Genomic DNA, 5,978 nt, shown 5'->3' on the forward strand with positions numbered 1-5,978 from the left:
ACTCTTCGGTGACTGAGAGCCATACCAGATGGCTTGGAGCCTGGCCATGGCTTATCTGTGTAGCTCTGAGTCTGTGCAAGAGAACTAATCATCTATCTGCTATCTGAATTGAATTGAAACTGGAAACCAATCTATCCCCTCTACCATGTTGGAAGAATCTGGATGTGATTTCTGCAACAAACTCTGACATGCTTTGTGATATATTTTCCTGTTGAACATTTGAGGATGGCACCCCTTTCTCACTACCTTGATAATTTCAAAACCCAAATGGAAGATAAGATGCTGTCAACACTTTAAATGATGAATATTCAGCTACACTATCATTGCCACCCAAGAACTGATCCTAGCTAGAAATGCATCCTATCATAGAACAAAAATGGGGTTTTAGTTTATCTAATGAAGAATTGAGTCAGTTTGGTAGAAAAGTAACAAAATGCAGCAAAGGTCCTGATACTAAAATACTACTGGATGTTTATGGAGATTCTCTGTCATCCAGGTCACGACTGTCTCAAAGGTGTTTTCAAAAAGCAACTGGACATTCAGAAGACTAACAACCAGATGACTACAAAGAATATAAATCCTTCTCTCTTTTTTTCAAGTTTATTGAAAGAAAGAAAATTGAAGATGCAACATAATTTTATTTGCATGCAAGTAAGCAAGCAAGCAGTAATACGTTATTATAGTTTGTTGCTGTGACTTGGATCAAAATGACAAGAGGGAAAACAGTCAATCACTTGAGTGCTTGAGGTTTCTGCTGCTTCCTTTGTTATACCTTCCCAGATTGTTTGAAGAGGTAACATCAGAGGGAACAGTTACCTTGTATTACCACATTATGCACAAACATACCAGTGGTGGGTTCCAAACCCCGTTGCAACTGGTACGCTGAGCATGGGGCCGGATGTCCTAGTCAGGCACACATGCTGTGCACACATGCACACGCCACCGCCCTACGACACCCAGCTGCTCGGCAGATATCACGCAGGCACCGCATGCTGCGTCAGCCAATGGGAACTATTTGGTGACTGAGAGCCATGCCAGATGGCTTGGAGCCTGGGCATGGCTTACCTATGTAGCTCTGAGTCTGTGCAAGAGAACTAATCTAGCCTGCTCTCTGAATTGAATTGAAACTGGAAACCAATCTGTGTGCAATTGGCCCAGTTGCTTCAAAAACAGCTATGGAACGCGGGTGGGTTGGTGTGCCAAATAAGCCACTGTACTAGTACGGTGGCTGATGCTTCTGGCTACTACCGGTACAGCTGTACTGGGTTGTACGCCTGGAACCCACCACTGAAACACACCCTTTATTCTCAAGTTAGCAGTCTTCATTCTTTGAAAATGCATAGCGAAAGTATATTTATAGGTGAGGAAACATGTATCAACCATTAACAGCAGTAAAAGGCCACATCATTGAGTGCTGTGTCATCACGTGTGAATCCCTCTGCATCCTCCACCCTTGTTCTTATCCCACATATACCATTTGACGGGCAGCACTGTGCCCTATTCCATGTGCCCTATTCACCCAACTTAGTGCCAAAATGTCAGGCCACCACCAACACTGCACTTGAACTGGATGTTGTTAACTGCTGTATCATCAAGAATTCCTTGACGCGGTTCCACTCTCAGAGAAAAAGAAACCAGGAAGCCTGCTTTGCAGAATAGTTTTCTGGTCCAGGTTCCCCACCTGCCAGAAAAGATAGATAACCATCTTTTAGTGTCTAAATTAAACACTTGTCATCAATCCAAGAGATTCAGGCACAATGGCTAAAATCTTGGGCTAGGAATCAAGTTAAAGTCTAGTTTTTGCTATCATTACACAATTCTGGGTCAAAATTTGATAGTCAGCCTAATTCTGTGGTGCTATTGTAGAAAACAATGGAGGAAAGGGGTCTTTTGGCAGCTGGCATAAAAATTGGATAATTATTTATCCCATTTTTGTTTATTTGTTCATTTGTTTGTTTGTTTTTGTCAAACAAAAAGGAGAATAAGTATAAGAGAGTAGAAATACAATGACAGGGAAGTTAGTTCACTTCTGCATGCCCCCTCTATTGACCACTTTACCCATGGTCACTTAAGTAGACCATTATAGCAGAGGCTTCTCATACCGCAAATGTCTTACACTATTCGAAGCAGCATTTCCCCTTTTCCTTCTATTACCCTTGAATGAATGAATTACCCACTAGTGAAGTAGTGAGTCAGGCTAGCAAGTCCCCTGTGGAAATTCAATGCCTTATTTTCTTATTGGAAGTCTGAGTTCTAGCTCAGCTTCCCTTGTTACTTTACACATGGTATTCCACAGGAAAACAGAGTTCTTCCTCTGGCTGCCATGTGGCCCTTCCCCATGTTTTATTTGGGGAGAGAGGATTGTGCAATAAAGAAAGTTGAATCAACATCTCAAATGTCCAATGCTGCCCTAACCCTGATTTGAGGCATTTTGACTGCCGAGACCTTCATTTGCAATGAACCTATCGTAATTAAATAATCTGATAAAGAGGTAAAAGGTATTGCAAATGATGCACAGTTACTGTCGGCCAGGAATCTGCAGAAAGCATAGAAGGTGTGTACATGCAGAGGTGTCCATTATCCCTACAAACTTCTTAAGGTGTGGAAAGTCACCAGGCGAACATACAATGTCCTGAGACACCCAAGAACCTCCAGTGTCCTTAGGAAACCACCCAAAAGTACCAGAAGTATCAAGAAAACCTCTAACTAATTTTGTTCTATTAAATGCAACCAATGCAGGGGCTTTTCAAGTTTATTAAAGTTTTAAGTATTGAATATAGAATATCAGAGTTGGAAGGGACCTTGGAAGCCTTCTAGTTATAAGGAAGATTCATGAACTGTACAATGGGAGAAGTATGTAGGAAACTCAAATCCACAAGGGGTCTTGTTGGAATAAATGCATGCTAGGAAAGAAGAGCCAAAGGGACCAAATGAGATACACTTACTATGGCCCACAAACTATTAGTTACACCACTGCACAACTCAGGAATACAAAATATCTCATCCATGTCTCAGCACAGCAGCTCATTCAGAAAGGTCATCTCCTCTCCCAATCTTCATGACAAGGAAATGAAATATGGTAAGAAAATCAGTTACTCACGGTCCAACTCTAGACTCAATTACTACGCCATCATCGCAGTACAAGCGGATGCCATTCAGACCTGTCTTGTCAAGTGTCCATTTGTCTTTTTCCACCTAAGAAAATATGACCTTGGTAAAGTTCTAGATCAGCCTTTCTCCCCTTGCTGTCCTTCAGATTTCAATTCTCAGGAATTCCAACATTTACCCATAAATAATGGAAAATGAATTGGATCAAGATTGGATCTGCCACACAATATTCCATCCAAACTCAATACATTTCTTTCGTTGTAGAATCAAAAGTGTAAAGCCTCAACACAATGACTTCTTGATTGCCTTACTTGAAAGATAAGCAGTTTCAAGAGAAAATTTAGAAGTGAAGGAGCTTCAGAAAAGTAAACTTCTACCTTCAGGGCAAAGGCGTTAGCATAGCCAGAAGTACAAAATGAAATCGGTCCGCATTCACCCCAGGAACTCCCATTTGGCACACTAAACATGGAAGAATACATTCGAGATTCGGTATTCCACAGGCAGCAGGAGATAATCAAGAGAAGAGCAATGCTGACAGAGAGATCCATGGAAACCAGTCTCCTTCTTGAAACAGAAAAGCCTTCAGAAATTGTAGCATCCTAGAAATCAATCATAAACTATCTGCAATACCACCCTCATGAAATCATGCTTTTTCATTCTTTTATTTTGTACTCTTTGCATCAGCCTTGATTCCAGGGAATTGCCTGGATTTGATCTTGCAGTTTTCTTGGTAAGATTTTACAAATGGTTTATCACTGCCTCCTTCTGCCTAGAGCTGAGATAGTGGGACAAACCCAGTTGGCTTTGAACCTAAGACGTGACCAGTGGTGTGTTCCTACTGGTTTGGATCAGTTCGGCCAAGCCAGTAGTGGTTTGGTGGCCTGGAATGCTGGAACTGGCAGTGCCCCAGGCCTGCCACGCCCCTGAACTTGTTCTCCGGGCAGCACCATATGTGCTGCCATCTTGGTTTTGGCTTCTGCAAATGCACTGAACAATTTTTATTATACTACACATGCATGTGCAGTGCGCATCAAATGTGTGCACGTGACATGACCATGAGCAAAGCAGCAGCAGTGACTGCCGGAACCCTCCCACCCAGGAAGTGACTATATAGATTATATAGTAAATATATAACCACTGAATGATTTTGAGACAGTCCCTCTCATCTCAAGATTCCTGCCAAGACTGTTGGGGGAAAAAATGAGAATGAGCTTCTGAATGGAAGAAGTAAAAATAAATAAGTAATTGGCCTGGCCACTTTCATTGAGGAAATCCTTCTTTTGAACTCTATGAAAATGCCTAGAAATCCTGGAAGGCCAGTTTTGCCATCTGATGCATGGGTTGTATTGGTATTAGTCTTGCACACAAGGCCATTATTTTGTACGTAGGGGAGATTGTCAATAGCAATAGCAATAGCAGTTAGACTTATATACCGCTTCATAGGGCTTTCAGCCCTCTCTAAGCGGTTTACAGAGTCAGTATATTGCCCCCAACAATCCGGGTCCTCATTTTACCCACCTCGGAAGAATGGAAGGCTGAGTCAACCCTGAGCCGGTGAGATTTGAACAGCCGAACTGCAGAACTGCAGTTAGCTGAAGTAGCCTGCAGTGCTGCATTTAACCACTGCGCCACCTTGCAGGACTTTGCAAGTTTTCCCTTTAAATGTTTTCAACTTTCCAAATTGTCACATGCACCAAAAGATTGTCTCTTCCCCCATTAATATTTTTTTCTCCTTTCTTACTCTGTAGCTTTTCTATTTCACACTCTGTAGACTCGTTAGCCTTGTCTTTTACTTCACTTTAATTTCTCAGTCTGTCCCTCCTTCTGAAATGCAAAAGGCATCTCTTGCTTTTATGTTCACACTAATACTTAGAGCAGGAACAAGTTATCCATCTTCTACTAAATTCCACTAAACTAAAGCAAAGTGGCTGGCTTGATAATCTCCTCTATGTACAAAGTAATGGCCTTGTGGGCAAGACTAATACCAATACAACCCATGCGTCAGATGGCAAACTGGCCTTCCAGGATTTTCGGGCATTTTCATAGAGCCAAAAAGCTGGATTTACTCAGGTAAAGGGTAAAGGCAGATTATTTATTCTCCAGAGCTGCAGGTTGCTGACCCATGATTTAGGTGGATCTAAAACAAATGCTGAAGCTAACTGCTCAAAATGTGCTTTTTAAACGGATTGCTGAGACTAATTGTTGAAATTAATTGTCAGAACAAATTGCTGAACTGGATCACAGAGAAATAATAATGTGACAGAAACTTTTTCTAATCAGTTCTAGTCATTCTGCCATATACAGTGTAACTTAAGAGAACACTTCCTAATGTCTTGTTCCAAGAATCATTGTGTTTGGATTGCATCGACTTCGACAGAAAACAGCACAGTAAGAAGAGTACATTTTGATGGCATGTGAGAAAGGTTCAAAGTAGACAGGACCAGGAGTGTGTGCTGTTATTTTGTTAACAAGGGATGGGAAAGGGAAGAATTGAAAAGCATTTTCTTTATGATGTAGAAAAACAAAAGCATTCTGCTTTTATAGCTTCATATTTTTTTAGTATTTGTTTGGAAACTAGTTGAGTCAACAAGAATAGTTAATAGCAATAGCAATACTACAGACTTCTATACTACTTCACAGTTCTTTCCAGCCCTCTCAAAGCAGGATTAATTAATTAGGAATAGCAACAACAGTGTTATATAGGGTGTAAATATACCCCATGTTAACTGAGCTGCCAAATCAGAATCCTCACTTTTCACAACTGCAACAGCACAGAAAATATTTAAGTAATTGCTACATCAATGTTGTGTCTTTGTGCCAGTCATAAAGACATCAATTGCCTTAGTAATGACAGGCATTGCCAGATCTGA

The 5,978-nt window shown here is 41.1% G+C and overlaps 1 pseudogene; it reads right to left on the bottom strand.

The window, feature by feature from the left end:
- Nucleotides 1–1,382: 1,382 nt before the first annotated feature.
- On the bottom strand, nucleotides 1,383–3,656 carry LOC116510259 (annotated as a pseudogene).
- Nucleotides 3,657–5,978: the final 2,322 nt, after the last annotated feature.

Source organism: Thamnophis elegans, chromosome 6 (genome assembly GCF_009769535.1).
Source record: "Thamnophis elegans isolate rThaEle1 chromosome 6, rThaEle1.pri, whole genome shotgun sequence".
In the NCBI taxonomy this organism is placed as follows: Eukaryota; Metazoa; Chordata; class Lepidosauria; order Squamata; family Colubridae; genus Thamnophis; species Thamnophis elegans.